Genomic DNA, 8,863 nt, shown 5'->3' with positions numbered 1-8,863 from the left:
TCTTTGTTTTCTATCATTACAAAAAATAAAATTTAAAAAATAGTGACAAAAAAAATTCAATATTAAAACTATGCACATTAAATAATCTTATGTTGATGCGGAAAATGTGTTTACAGCTGTATATCCTAATAAAATAGCATCAAAAATATCATTTTGGTATCAACAAACTCATGGTATTGCATGGATCGATATTTACCTACAATATTTAGTTTGGATCCTCCATTCTACTCACGAAAGTGACCACTGTATCTGTTTACAACAATGGGGTATTGTAAACATATTTATTATTTACTACACTAGAGATCCTCTCTCCCATATCGCCTAGGGAAAATTATGCTCAACAAAATATCGCCTCGTTTCCGATCCTCGGATATGGACCACGAGGCTATAGGGGCTGCTGGCAATCGATGGCGCCAGACCGTGGATGTGTGGGCATACGTCAGGCGCTCACGGATATCAGCAAACGAGATACTGCAGTCCAGTACGTACGAGTACTCGCACACGAACGAAAGTTCCGTTGCTTGGCGACGGTAAATCGGAGCTGCGTCACATCGGGGATTCGTGAAATGATGAGGGTCGCCGTACAGTCCGAGCGATCCTTCTCTCGGGGTGGCGAACGGTAAAAAGTCGTGCCGCGTGCGTATTTTCTCGCGAATCGAGTGCCACGTAAAAATTCACGGAAATCCCTTTGGAGGATCGTGTTGACCTGGTAATTCTCGCGTGGCGTTTCTCATGTGCGAGTTTAACCCTTACGTTAAACGCGAACTCGCATACGCGTGAATTTCCGAAATAATTCGACGAGAAACTCGCGCTAACCAATCACTATAGACGCCTGATTAACACGGAAGTTGAATTTCTACAGGTGTTTATCCTTCATGATGTTATCGGTCGTCATGTAATGTTTGACGGTGGATATTATTACAACCGAATACGAATACACATTTGCGCGTTTATCCACCATCTGTATCGCGAATATTCGCTCTGTAGAGATGTAAAACGATGCGCACCGAGACCAACTTCAACAACCGACAATCTTAATGCAAACACATTAATGCGGGTAATGTATTCCGTATCCGATCTTCCGAGAGAGATTGCTTTCTGCTGGCGTCACTCTTGCGAGTGCGTGCGAATGTATGCGTGCATGGCATTTCGCAAATACCTATCACCCGCGTGAATCCAATAATCGAGTCGCAGTAATACTCTTCGCGTATTTCCACTTTAACCTTTGATTCGATCCAATATTAATATACACGCAAAGAAATAGATCTCGGTATTTTGTAGAAGTCACGTGGGAGTTGCGACGGTGATAGATCTAGAGTACCACGACTGATGAGAACATCGACCGTTGAGCACCGAACGTACGCGAGAGCTTTGGCGTCGGACCAACAAAAGCGCAAAATATACTCGCCATCGTAGGACGAATTTTCGCGAACTCGTTGGACCTCTGCCCGAGAGATTCCGCCATGGAGTCGCTGTTGGAGGAGGGTGAGTCTTGATCTTGGAGATGTATGCCACTTGCGTACGCACCTGCCGACTTCTCCCTTGAGACTCTCGGCAAATTTGCAAGATGTATCGCGCCAAGCAATTGGACATTGTTAATAAATTCGCATGGAGCTGGCTAATTTCTATGCACGACAAAGCACTACGCTGAATGCATTATTCAACATTTATTTTCAGAATTCACCGTCATCTCCAATTCTCCATAATCTTTATTTATTTAAAGAAATTTAAGTTTGTAACGAAATTGCTCATACAAAGATAAAATATTTTCGATTTCATTTGTTTTCTATATAAGTCCAGACTAACAAAAATAATTTACAAAGAATTTCGTAAATAATATAATATCACTATAAAAATAAGAATTCGAAAAAAGGATATATTCGAATTTATTTCTTAAAATTGTAGCGAAAAATAAAATATTAGACGATCGAATGTGTGTTGATGAAGGCACCACTTAGGTAGGTCTATTTTTTTTAGCTGAACTTCTTGCACAGTTTATTTTTTCTCTTTTTCTCTCCACGCTGGAGAAAAAAAAGGGGAAAGGTGACTCATGTAAGAAGTTAAGCTAAAAAAAAAAAAAACAGGCTCATGCAGGTCTCATCACATTTACGCTTCTGCTTTCGCACGCGCCAAAGAAAACTAGCTGAGCAGATCATCAGCGAAGTGTCGAAGCATATAAAAAAAAAGATGTTCTCGATAAACTACGGCTGCTATAACCAACAGCCAAATTTCGTGTTGGAACTCATCACCTGCATCGTTTCACCTGGCACAGGTAACGCCGAAACCTTTCCAGGAATACATGCTTGGATAAAAATACCGTGGCCGACATTTTTGTCATATCGATAACGAATGGCATCGTTGATTCTTAACGCGAATAAATCGAATTCGCGAACCAGAGAAATAATCGCGCTGTAATTTGTGCCGTGACAGCGATGCAACCACTCTTTGTCCGCTCTTCGTTCATCGGTCGATATGGCGTTTGATTAATTGCGATAATGCTTCTTCCTGACCGCTTTTCTCCCGGCGAAAAAAATCGCTAGAAAAATAAGCCGATGATTCGCGGACGCTCAGAAAGCCGGTCGCCAAGCTGACGCGGGCGAAAGCTCGTGAATATTTATTTCCGATCATCTTCCGGTCGCGACGGCGCAAAAGCGACGAATTACCATCGAGCTAGTGACCGTAAACATCGCACGTATGAATAAGTTACGTTCAATTATTGTGTACACGCGAAATATATGTCGAGCTAATAAAGCGTGCGACATTTCAAGCTGCATTTTGCATGATTGACGCAAAACTCATGTATAAATGTGAAACTAGCGTAAAATACGTCAGTAGTGGTTATCGCGATATCCGTTTCATTTCGAGATGCTGAATTCTCGCTTTGACACGTAGAAAAGAGATATCATGTAGGGTTCAAATTTTGTATCAAATTTTTCACAACTAGAATATACAGGCCAAAAATCCCGAATATTTTATCTGTAATCCCCACACACACACATGCAAAAATGCATATAGATAGTAAGATTGATCAGAACAGTAACAAATATAATTATTTCACATATAATTATCCATTAATAATACAAATTTAACGTAAGAAGTTAATCAATCGTAGTCGATTATTCTCTTTATACTCAACTGTAAGTCCTGAAATACAAAAGTATAGTAAGCTTTAAGTCCAATTATAGTCGATTATTCTCCTCACATCCGACTGTGATTGATCAATATCTTACGGCTTGCTATACTTATTGTGTTTTGGAACTAATTGATTTTACGGCTTAAGATTTACTACACCTATTGTAAATTTAATCTGGGACTAATACAAAGTAATGCTGCGGAGGAGTCAAAGTAAAATATTTAGAAGATTCCCTGAAGATACTCGGATGCTCATAATTATCCCAGCCTTAGAAAATTCTCCTCGGATGTTCCCGAACGTCTTAAAAAAAAGAACAATGTCTGAGAAAAAGAGGTTGGGAACATCGTGTCGTCTTTAGCCTGATGCTAAATTCATCGTTGACGAAAGAAAACTCGGAATACTAACACGATCCTTTGTACTGCATGTCCCATTTCTGTGAAACGTATCGACTTTCAGTTGCGGGGAATTATTCGCTGTATATGCGCCATCGGAAAGTCGATAATTTTCTCGACGTATCGATACCGCACATCGGTATCGATACGGATGGTAAGATAACGGGCATGGCCATGCAATCGCGAAATCTGCGATCGCAAATACTGACATCGCGAATGTAATACAGTAAAACGCGTCATAAACGACTGGTGCCGCAAATCGACGAACACGATTCTCGACTACCTCCTGACGCGTATTCATTACGTGGAAGGTACTGAAACTGGAAAATAACAATCCGAGAAGTTCACACGTTACAACGTTGAAATTACACGCGAGATACGTGCAAGTTACGTTTGAAATAAAAGTTACACGTCCGCACGAGATTACGTTAACTCCGCTTCAGACGACGCGCAAATTCTAGATATGATATGCCGTGCAGCATAGAAGATACATTTGACAAATTAGAATTATTGTCCACACAAAGTATTACACATACATATATTATATACACAAGGCATTTTATTTTTAATGTACACTCGTATATAAAGGATTTAATTACTTGTTATCCGTAATACAGATTCCAATTACGCGTGCATTTACATAGATAACATTATCTGACTTCGAAATAGTTAAAAAATAAATAGAAATAGAAACGTAAGAAAGAAATAATTAGTAATCAACTAAATTATTTTTATTCATACATCTCTTTTAAATTATTGTGTGTAAGAAAACGCAAATAATTTATAGCTATAATAGAACAGCATCAAAATAAAAAAAATCGAAGATAAAATACAATTACATAGCATTTTACGAATTATATAATATCTAGTGTGATATCTTCTTCTTCTAAGTCATAAATATATACTTATACTTTTAGATTTATTCATTTAAGATCACAAATAGGATTTTATTTCATTTTTTATTCCAGCAGATGTAGATTGTCCAAAACGGGTTTTAGTCACCGGCGGCGTGTCGAAGTCATCGAGTACATCTGTACGGAGATGGAAGATGGAAGTGTGTCCGTCACACGAGCGTGTCTATGTTTCTTCATTATTACGACGCGACACGCGTGGCGCATTCCAAAAGAACGTATTTCGCGTAGGTCTAATTGAATGGCTTAATTCGTCACGGAATGGACGTGTTTCGCCACGTGTTTCGAGTTTATAGAGTCGGGCACAACGACACGACGTGTGTGTTGCGACGACGTGCGCGGGTCTCCGCTCTCTTAATTTAATGCGGCCTCGAATTTTTCACGAACCCCATCCGTGATGAATTATCTCGCAACCGCGTACCTGTGTGAGAGGCCTCTACATCAGCGCTGGCCGTCGTGTGCGGTGCAGTCGGAGACGGATCTTGGTGTCTAATAATATTTGTGTGAATTCTACAATTTCCTGTTCAAGCAAACTTTGTTTGTTGATCAATTTGTCCGTCTTAAAATATATAGTTCTAAGGACATAGTTCTAAACCGAAGCTATACAGTATGTAACGTCACGCATTAAATTGGCAAACAATTTGATAATTTTAATTCTAAGTACCTTTAAAAACTGTCAAAATGTTTACTTAATATTGTTTAAACGTCGAAAAAAAATCTTTTTTCTACATTGGTTATTGCAATAAATAATATTATACCTCGAGAGTTGAATTTATTAAGGCTCGATTATCTCATATCTAGAAGCTTCATATTGGTGATATAAACAACGATTTTTAATAGCTGAAAAATGTACCAGAAATTATTTTACGTGTAATTTTCTACGTGACATTTCGGATAGATATGTCATGTACAAATAATTCTGGAAATAATGGCAAATTTCTCAATTTGCCCATTTTAGAAGTTTGAAGATTACGAAATTATAATGCTTCAAAATGAAAAGATAAAGATGTATGCAATTAATTTATCATATGTCGTTTATCATCTCTGATGTGAATTAATATGGTGCTTCGAGACAGCCGAACCTTACAGGAGGAAAATAAAAGATTTTGGAAATTTTTTGGACAAAGAATATATTTTTGGAACAAAGAAAATAAATGGATCTCTTTAAAACCTGAAAGATATATTATTACATATATTTTGAAGTAGGAAAAATTATTTTTAATTTTATATAGGACTTGTATCATATCGAAATACCTTCAAATTGGTGTTTCATTATATCGAAAAGCCATGTATAATGATATTGCGAAAATACGGATAATTAATAATATCGCTATATTGAACGTTCAATACCGATATTAAATCATTACAGAAATAATTCCCGCATTTTCATAAATCTGTGATTATCAAATAATAATAAAATAAAACAAACCTGATTTCGTCTCCTTATCGCGTCTTTAAGATGTCGATTGCTCGCGATTTGTTCGCGTTTGCCGATTGAAGCAACAATGGAACAACGCGAGCTGACATCATTGAAAACGCACCTCGACAAGATTCGTAATTATTTTTCCAACGCGCTATAATCACATTCGTTCCTTTGGTCGCAAATGACGCGGACATTTTGCTATTTATAGATTTAGGTATTTATTACAAATATTCATTAACATCATACACACACGCGCGTGCGTGTGCGCGCATAAAAACACACGCTTTCTTCTTTTCTAATATTTTCTATTTTTCATATTTTTCGATTTTTCCATTTTTTTATAATCGACATGAAAACATGTAATAAAACAAGCGTGACAAAAAGATATAAGCGAAGCTTTCAACAAGCTTAGCTTACTGATGTGTGATATAAATCGTGGATACGCAAAGTATCATCCAATGATAGTCTTTATTACTATAATGTATGTAACAAAAATTTTTCATGTATAACATCTCTTTCGAAACATGCGAAATCTGCATATCACAATAAGCGAAGCTTTCAACAAGCTTGGCTTACTGATGAACGATATAAATCGTGGATACACGAAGTATCATCCGATGATAGATTTTTATTATTGCAAAGTATGTAAGAAAAATTTTTCATGTTCATCACAATTATCATCTCTTCCAAGACATGCAAAATCTGTATATCACAAAATTAGAATACAAAACGAATTATCATCTACTAATGACAAATTATTATTTAATGGTGATGATCATTTGTTAATAAAAGAATCTTATACTCTATATAAAGGAAAATTTCAATGTAAATGGTTAGACATTGAAGAATTTAAATATTGGTTACGCCAAGATCCAAATGATGATCATTTGTATTATTGTTTAATTTGCAATGAATCTTTTGATGCTTATTTATTTCGCACATTTATTTTCATGCAAATTCCAGAACACATTTAGATATATGTAAAAGCAGATCTATTGAAATAAATAAATCGAACGATAATTCGAATAGGCAAACTAATAAATCATTTATGTTATTTAATGAGCGTAAAAGAGAAGCGGAGATCAGATTTGGCGCATTAATCGCCGATCAAAATATTCCTCATGAAATTGCAGAAGACATTCTTAGTTGATTTCAACATATAGGAAAAGATCCTATGGTATTGAAAAGCATGAGCATACAAAATGTGAAAATATTATTATAAACGTTTTGTGCTCAGTTGAGACGGAACATGTCGTAAATAGAATTCGGAACACAAAATTTTCCATTTTCATAGAGGAATTGTTTGATATTTGCAATAAATGGATGATATTCTTTGTTCGATACGTTGACTCAGAAACATTAGATATTTATACACAATTAGTTAAATTAATTGAAATTGATGTTAAAGATTTCAGCGTAGAAAAGTTGTTTCATGCATTTCAATGTGAAATGTCGAAATTACAGATACCATATTATTATTTAACAATATTATTGCCTTATCGTGTGATAGTGCGTCTGTCATGGTAGGAAAATTTTCATCATTTAAAACAAAATTGCAAAGAGTCTGTCCACGTTTATTAACACTTCCATGTCCTTGTTATTCCGCCTTTTTAGCAGCATATGCTGCAACCAACGAAATCCCTATATTTTGCGAGAAATTTTTAAAAAAAGTTAGTACTTACATTAAAAGCAATCACAAGCGTTCGGCTCTTTTTCGTGAATCTTCGAAATGTTTTCAAGAAACAGATCACAAAATTTTAAAATTATACGATGTACGCTGGCTTTATTGCTATTCATATGTAGAAAAATTTCTGAAATCTTGGGATTCAATAAAACTCTTTCTAAATGAAACAGTTGTAAGCGAAAAAACGAAGATTGCAAAATATCTGTTGTTTATAATGTGTAAAGTAGAGACAAAAGCCTATTTTCTTTTTTTAAATATATACTTTACATTTTTTTAATTAATTTAATGCATATTTTCAAGCATCAGAAACACGAATACATGAACTATACATAAAATCTTTAAATTTTCTTTTTGACATCAGTAAACATTTTTTGAAAGATGAACATTTAAAACCTTTTTTTATAGATGTAAAATTCTTCCTAAAAAAGAAAAAAGTCTTAATGAAATTAATTTGGAATCAAGCTGTGAGAAATATCTGGATAAATTAATGCAGCAAGGGCATAAAGACGTAATTACAACTATCAGAGAAAACTGTTTAGTGTTTTATGTGACTGCTGCAGAAAAAATTCGAAAAAGATTACCAGTAAAGAACATATTTTTATCTAAATTAAATGTTTTTAGACCTTCAATAGTTTTGTTCGAAAGTGATAGAGAAACATCTATCAACGATTTTTCTTTTGTAATCAAAACTATCGGTGGTTTTGATGAAGATTCTTTAAAGAAAGAATGGATCGCATTGCCATTAGATTTGACAATAGAGGAGAAAGAAAGTCTTTCCAAATTAAATTTTGACAATATGTGGAAAAACATTTTGAAACGTCAGCATCCAAATAATGTTGCAAAATATCCAAACTTAACAAGTGTTCTGAACTGCATACGATCACTTCCAAATTCAAACGCCGATTCAGAGAATACATTTCCTATAATTTCTTTCTTAAAAAATTTGAAAAAAAAACGCAGCGCACTTTCGTCGACTTACGTTAAAAATAATTGCGTTTTTAAATCAGCATTAAAAGCGAGAGGAGATACATATATAAACATGAAAGTTGAGGAAAAGCATTTGTCTCTTATGGCGAAGAAATTATATCCTGCCAAAAAACATCGTAGTACTTTAAGACTACATGCTGTGGATAGCAATGATATTGTTAGTTCCTCGTCAGTAGATTAAAATTGTATATATTCAATAATTAAAATATTTAAAAATGATCACATTTGAAAAGAACAGGCGTTTAAAAAAAATCTTGCCTGTTTCTACTCTAATTGTAAGAGACAAAAAAATAATTCTGGCAACTTGAGAGCTCCACAATTTAAGTGCACTTG

Source organism: Atta colombica, unplaced genomic scaffold (assembly GCF_001594045.1).
Source record: "Atta colombica isolate Treedump-2 unplaced genomic scaffold, Acol1.0 scaffold33, whole genome shotgun sequence".
Taxonomy (NCBI): domain Eukaryota; kingdom Metazoa; phylum Arthropoda; class Insecta; order Hymenoptera; family Formicidae; genus Atta; species Atta colombica.
Note: the sequence above shows the minus strand (reverse complement) of the source record.